The sequence below is a fragment of the Arachis ipaensis genome, chromosome B06 (genome assembly GCF_000816755.2).
Source record: "Arachis ipaensis cultivar K30076 chromosome B06, Araip1.1, whole genome shotgun sequence".
NCBI lineage: Eukaryota > Viridiplantae > Streptophyta > Magnoliopsida > Fabales > Fabaceae > Arachis > Arachis ipaensis.
The window spans coordinates 31291211-31299284 of NC_029790.2; the positions used below are offsets into that span (position 1 = coordinate 31291211).

Sequence of the window (8074 nt, forward strand, 5' to 3'; positions counted from 1 at the left end):
TAGTATAAAATTATGTTATTAATTATTATATGGTATAATAATTTTTGCAAGTTATAAAAATCTAGTAAATATTGTCTTCGCTCAATTTTCTTTGTTGCTAAAACCAATTCTATCACAATATATAAAAGGATTTAGTATGTGTTTGGATTTCAGTTTGCAAACGTCAGTTTGCATAAAAGTGATTTTACAAAATTGATTTTGATGAAAAGTAAGTTTGGATTAACATGATTTATGTTTGGCAATATTTGTATCAAAATTGATTATAGTAAAATAAATGTTGTTTAGATTATACTAATCAAAATTAATTTTAGACAAAAAATTAATATTAGAGGCATTAATTTAAATTATTTTTTTATATATAATAAAAATTTCATAAAACCAACAACATATATCATATAAACAAAAAAATACAGTAAAAACTAAATAAAATTCATATGAATAAAGTAAATAAAAAAAATTCATACACAACATAAATACAATGTAATAAAAGATAGAACAAAAAGAATTTATATGAATAAAAAATAATAAAAATATCATAAAAATTAATAAAATACCTAAAAAATTATAGCACTACAAAAAATAAAAAAATCAACAACATTCGTCATATGAATAAAAGAAATATAATAAAATAAATAAAAAATCATATAAACAAAGTCAAACAAAAATTAAAAAAAATCTTAAAAAATATATATATAACAAATAGTATAGAAAATGATAAAGACATTAGTTACACACTGTTCACTTTGAAGTACATTGACAAACTCTAAATAATAACAATGCCAAAACCATAAAAAATGCTAATAAGACTATATGTGGTGCTATTTTATGAGAGTATTATTCGTCATAATTTCTCGTATGACAGTAAGCGAAGGAAGCATATTTTTTATATTTTGCAAATCATTTTAAATTTCATATCAATTGTAATTCGCTAAAACTAAGTTGCTAGCTAAAACTATATCGTCATAATTCTGATGGATGCAAAATTTTACCAGTTTGTTCTCATCATATTTTCTTACGTCACTATTAATTAGTTCGATATATTTTGATACTATACTAGATATTGATAAAACCTGGATTTCAAAATCACGGAGTAGTGTGGAATATAGGTAAGGACTGAACCATTTTTTAGACTTTGCGTTTGCGAATACATCCTCTGATGGCATGATAAAGTGTCCATGTCCTAAATGCGGGTTTCAACTTATGCAAACAAGAGAGGATGCATATGACCATCTATTGTTACGACCATTTCTCCCTGGATATACTATTTGGGTGCATCATGGTGAGAAGCCGGTTGAAGAGAGACCTGGATTGGGACAAGTAGATGACAATCTGATATCCCAAGTGAATCAAATGCACCAAATGGTCAACGAGGCATTCAATTTCACGATACAACATGGGAGTGAGGACATCACAACAATCGAACATGCAGAAGATGATGAAGACGTGTTACCGAGCCTGTATGAAGGTCCAAGTCACACGGCACGGGATTTTAATAATCTACTGTCAGATGGAGAACAGGAGTTATATCCCGGATGCGCAAAGTACTCCAAATTATCATTTTTAGTGAAGCTTTATCATATCAAGTGTATGTGCGATGTGAGTGACAAGGCAATGACAATGATTCTTGACTTACTACGGGACGCATTCGAACAAGCAAAACTTCCAAAGACAGTGTATGAAGCCAGGAAGACAATAAGAAAGCTGGGTATTGAATACGCCAAGATAGATGCTTGTCCAAATGATTGTATGCTGTACCGAGGTGATGATGCGAACCTGACTAGGTACAAGAAATGTGGGTGTTCAAGATGGAAGCAGAAGACTAAAAATGGCTCTATTCTTAGGCTCAACGTACCAGTGAAGAGAAATGGAAAACCTATAGCAGCCAAGACCCTTCGTTACTTTCCCCTCATACCACGACTGCAGCGGTTATTCATGTGCAGCAAGACATCGAGTGATATGTTATGGCATAAATAGGCGTCTAATAACGATGGTTTCCTTAGGCATCCAAGGGACGCTGAAGCATGGAAAAAGTTTGATGCAAAGTATACTAATTTTTCGGCGGATCCGCGCAATGTTCGCCTAGCCTTTGCGAGCGATGGATTTAATCCCTTTGGGAATATGAGCACAAAGTACTCCATCTGGCCTGTGATTCTTATTTCGTATAATCTACCACCCTGGCTTTGCATGAAGCAGACATCTTTCATTCTATCCACGCTTATTCCTGGGCCGAAAATGCCAAGTAACAACATAGATGTTTATTTGCAGCCTTTAATAGATGAGTTGAAGAAATTATGGGATGGTGTTGAGACCTATGATGCCAAAGAGGGAAACATTTTCAAGATGCGTGCGGTACTGATGTGGACTATCAGCGACTTTCCAGGATTGGGAAACCTATTCGGCTGGAATACGCACAGTGGGTTAGCCTGTCCTACGTGTAACTTGGATGCTAATCCACATCGGCTGAAAGACAGTCAAAAATGGTGTTTCATGGGCCATCGACGCTTTTTGAATCAGGGACACAAATACAGACTAGACCGGAATAGATTTGACGGGCAGGTCGAAGGTAGAGATCCGCCAAAGAAGTTATCAGGAACAGATGTATTGAGGTAATAGTCTAATGTGCACATTTCATTTGGGAAGAGTTCAAGTGTGACATCCAAAAAAAGACGCAATGGCCAGGATACGGATGAAGATGACTCACATTGGAAGAAGAAGAGTGTTTTCTTTGACCTCCCGTACTGGGAGGATCAGATGTTGCATCATAACCTCGATGTGATGCATATAGAAAAAAACGTGTGTGATAATATAGTCTTCACTATCTTAAACGATAGCGGCAAATCAAAAGATAATCTTAAAGCTCACAGAGATTTACAATGCATGGGAATAAGGCCTGAATTATGGCCGGGGGAAGGTGGTAAATATCCTTTTGTGATATTTGCAATGTCAAATTCACAAAGGGATGTATTCCTGAAGACTTTGCAGAATGTGGCCTTTCCAGATGGTTACTCTAGCAATGTTGCTCGTTGTGTTGATTTGCGACAACGCAAGTTATATGGGTTGAAAAGTCATGACTGTCATATTCTGATGGAACAATTACTCCCAATTTTAGTGAAGAATGCACTTCCGAGTCCGGTGTCCAATGTGATTGCAAATTTGTCGTCATTTTTCCGAGAACTTTGTGGGAAAGCCATAAACCCTATGCAGCTTGCTGAGCTTCAAAATCATGTTATGCAAACCTTGTGTCAGATGGAAATGATTTTTCCTCCATCCTTCTTCACCGTCATGGTTCACCTCACCGTGCATCTCGTTGATGAGGTTACTCTTGGTAGACCAGTACATTATAGGTGGATGTATCCAATAGAAAGGTTAGCTTACTGATAAACCCCTTTAGTACATTCAGTTCAGTTAATTGTGTATATACTGAGCGTTTTATTGTATTTATATAAAAGGTATTTAGGACGTCTGAAGCAATATATTCGTAATAGGGCACAACCAGAAGGCTCAATTGCAGAACGCTATTTATCTGAGGAAATCATGACTTTCTGTTCTAGGTATTTGGATAATATTGAGACTAGAATCAACCAACCAGGGCGAGTTGATGATGAGCCTGTTGACATTCTTCATAACTCGGGGGAGAGTATGTTCCCAGCTACTGGCAAGGCATTAGGGGTAGTTTCGCATTTCGAACTCACTCCAATGGAAAAACATCAAGCTCATCGTCATGTGCTAGTCAACTGCGATGCCGGGGTTCCGTTCCTTGAGTAAGTATACGCATGTATTTCTAAAACACCAATATAACTCTTTTCTCCCGATGACTAGTTGGACTAATTTTCTTCTCTCAAATAAAGTACATTTAGGGAAAAGACAAAGCAAAGCATACGTCATCAGACAAGGTCGCAAGCTAAGATAGATAGTGTCGTCCATGCAGAATTTCCTCGGTGGTTCAAGCATGAGGTTGACAGAATACTAACCTGACTAATGTTTTTTTAGCCTGGAATTAGTACATATGCAAACCGATTTTAATATAAAGTATGAATGTTATGTGGTTCCAGGTTCTTATGGAAAGTACAGTTCAATCAAAAGACCTGAACTTGCTTGCGTGCGGTCCCATGATTTAGGCCAGACGTTTTGGGACGTACAATGTTAACGGGTACAAGTTTAGAACTATCTCAAAGGAAAACGGTATGAAAACACAAAATAGTGGAGTATATGTATCATCTAATACAAGAAGTTATGCAAGCATGCGTAATGATAGAGTAGCTGTTGGTGGTGTTCCATATTACGGAAAAATTGTAGACATAATTGAATTAAATTACAGCTGTTCCTTCACAGTGGTATTGTTCAAATGTGTTTGGGCTAATACCACTACTAGTAGAGGCATCAAACAAGACCATTTGGGACTTACCAGCGTTAATTTCTCTCGTCCAATACACACTGGTAATCGTGAAGAAGATGAACCGTACATATTGGCATCAGGGGCTCAGCTTGTATACTATGTGGATGATGAAGTAGCTAAAGAATGGAGTGTTGTGGTTCATGTGAAACCAAGGGATTTGTATGACATGGGAGAAGAGAATGAAGAAGCTGAAGTTGGTTTTTCTCCACAGCCAGGGTTGAACATGTCAGCGAAAGGTGACATTGGAGATTTACTATTGACAAGGGAGGAAGATATAGAAGACCTCATAGAAAATGCCTCAGAGAATTTCGATGATGTTGCATAATGCATTGTATGAAGCATTTTAATGTAATTTAAAAATGATCTTTCTGTCATAAACTAAGTTAAATAATCTCAGCGTTGTACGTTGTTTTCTTTGGTTACTTTATACTTGTGTAGTTTTTTTTTTTTTTTTTGCAGTTAAATATTTATGTTATTGTGAATTCTCATGAGTAAAAGCATACTTTTTGGTTCTTTCAACGATTTTAATACGAAAAAGTTAGTTTACGTTAAATCTTTATTCCTTCTACAGTTGTTGTGTTTTTTAGGGTTGCATTTTTCATAATCTTGCTATGTATTAAGCAATATAATTTCATTAGTTTTACGTTTTGAAAACAATAGTGAATTTAACATAACGGTGGAATAGGATCGATGAAAAATGAGGACTTTTCGTCATTCTCTGCAAACACAACAATTGCTACAGAGCTTCTATTTAAGAAAATTGCCCAAACTACTAACAAGGGTGATGGTAATTGTCGAAAATTTGCGTTTTATTTTAAAATTGTCTTAGCATCTTGTAGTTTGGTTTTTTGTCTAAGTCAGTATTTAATGACTCCAGAGTTCTCAATTTCTTCTATGTATACTCATTCTATTATGTGCATGTTGATATTTTCAGTCTTACTTGAATATTCTGGAGAAATAGTTCGTGACAGTCTAGATGGAGAAGAGTGTGATTCAGAAGACATTTTAGATGATGTATCCTCTGTCGCAATCGATAGATCCATGCAGTTTGATCTGAATAAGGTTCCAGATGAAGAGGATGAAACTTTAGAAGACCAACAGGATAAACAAGATGATATACATGTTAAGAAAAGGTGCTTTGATCGGAATAAAATGCCATGGTATGGAGATGAAATATCAGATCCTCTAAAACGTGAAGCCCATAGATTCATAACAGAGTATTTTTTGCTGGGTCAATACGATGTTGGAGAGAAATTTTGATCTTTTATTATAACAGTTACGCTGATTTCCTTAGTTTAATGATTTGGGTCGCAGTTGTACATGTTTATTCTTGATTTAGGTTTAGTAAGGCATAACTTCAAAGAGGAGTAACTTTGATTTATGCTCTCTAGAACTTTATTTTAACTTCATAAATATCAGAGTTTGATTTTATTTTCTTCTTTTACATCCATGATTGAATGCAATTTTTAAATGCCAATAACGTAATCAAGAAAATCTTAGTGGTAAATTTGTTCACATGAGGTAACATATAAAGGTTACAAGTAACTTGTGAATTTTTTATCGTAAAACGAATGTAGAAAAAGTGTATGTAGCTTCAGATAGTAATCTTCACTTAACTAGATTATACCCAGATGGTTACTTCTAAAGAGAACAATGCAATATGTGGTAACACGTATTTTGCGGCGGTTTAAACGTAACCGCCGCAAAATGCCTAACAAGAAGACACCGGCGGACATATCCCGGCGGTTTTCGAAAAGACGCCACGAAATGTAAACCGGACCGGCAATATAGTGGCGGTTTGAAGAAAACCGCCGCTAAATATAAACCTGACAGCAATATAGTAGCGGTTTTAACAAAACCTTAACAAAACCGCTGCTAAATGTCGGCCTGATTGCAGCCCCAACCTCTAACCGCTGCTATATGTGTCGCAGTTTGTCTTTTCGCGGCGATTTTACAAAACTGCCGCAAAATAAGCGTCGCTATCTTAAGGAATTGTTGTAGTGATTAGTTTATAATATTAGTGTTTTTGTGAGTAGTCTCTATTACTGGTTATGGAAGCTGCTTAGAGGAATTTCAAGCTTTGAAGTTTTTTAATTTGATGCTTGTAAAACAGATGGAATGCTTTCTATAAAAACCATGAGTTAGTTTGCTTCTTTTTCACTGAATATATGCACACACGTCAAGCAAAAATTAGGAAAGAGATAGCTATTTTCTCATCTGCGTCATTACAGAAGTAATGTGCAAGCCTTCTGTATAAGCCTCTGGGCAAAATTGTTTTACTCTTAGGTACATGTTGTATGAACTCCTCAATTTTCATCAACCATGTGGGTAGGGTGCTATTCTGTATAATTGTTCTACATCATGGCTTAACATTGACATAGATTTTAATTATTTAATAGCAATACTGTCTTGAATATATTTGTTATCAGGATTCTAATTGTAGTTTATGCAAATTGTAGGTATTAATGATACTGAGATACATAACAAATTGTAAATTCTAACTGTGACATTTAATTTGTTTGTTGCAAACTTGCACTATGAAGGTCGTCTAGCTATGGTTTTGTGGCCTTCAAATCCAAGAAACAAGCTGATTCAGCACTTAATGAGTTCCAAGGAAAGGTAACTCTCAAGGTTTTGTACTTCACCTTATTTACTTGAATTAGGATTCATGAATATTGGTAGTGCTTATTCTTGTATTTTTTTTAGTTATTGTCTTGATTCTTGAACTCGTTTTAATTGGAGTGTTGTGGGAAATATTTGTTCTTATGCAGATATTTATGGGAAGACAAATCAGGGTAGCTCATGGTAGGCAAGGAGAGTAAAACATCTGAAGATACAACTTCTGAGTTGAATGGTGAAGAAGCTGCCAAGGCTGATTGATACCATGGTTTCTCGTCTAGATATCAATATTGTGAGTGCTGGTATTCCCTTCTTTGCTCATTCTTTCAGCTCATGCTAAATCTTGATTGATTTAAAGTCATTTACAAGGGATGAAATATATCTTCTTTTCCTTCATAAGTCATAGCCTAATCGTTTTGGGGATTCTGGGTGGTTGGGAAACAATCTAAGACATTGATCTGCTAGCAACTTCACTCTAGTATATGCAAAAACTATGTTATATGTGAAATTGGTTTTATCCTAAACTTAATTTAATTTGGGGTTATGTAATGTTATGCTTCTATTCAAGTTAAATGTCACAGCTAGAATCTTCTTATGTTAGAATCTTCATTGTTGATGAAGATTCACACTGCTATAAATTAAGTTACATTAATAATGCCAGTGTTTGGTTGGTTCCATAGGAAGGTGCTTCAAGTCATGTTTGAGTTTGTCTTAAAAATTAGACTTTCTAATAATGCTGTCAGGTATAATAACATTGCCAAGTTTGCGTATGTTGCAATGGGATGATCCAAGTTCACAGTAGAGAAAGACTCAAGCCAAAGCGATTCTCCAACTTCACAAAATGCTAGTAATGTAAAAAGACTAGTTGGCATGGGAGAGTAAGGTTCAAATCCTTAGTTTCTTTGTTCTTTTCTATTTTGTGTTAATTATTATTGGATTAATCCATGGTAAAAAGATTCAGCTACGTTGTTTAATTCACTCAGGGTCATGATTGGAATAGGAGAGCATGTGTACTCAATATTCCTTCTAAGTGTTTTCTTTCTTGAATATTTAGAGATT

At 35.2% G+C, this 8074-nt stretch overlaps 1 long non-coding RNA gene across 1 annotated transcript in view; it reads left to right on the forward strand.

The window, feature by feature from the left end:
- LOC110263278 overlaps window positions 1–8074 on the forward strand; it is a 17602-nt gene extending 9528 nt beyond the window's left edge. Inside the window, exons 2-3 of the long non-coding RNA XR_002348630.1 lie at window positions 7103–7107; window positions 7759–8074. This is a non-coding gene — a long non-coding RNA (uncharacterized LOC110263278). The remainder of the gene's footprint in view (window positions 1–7102; window positions 7108–7758) is intronic.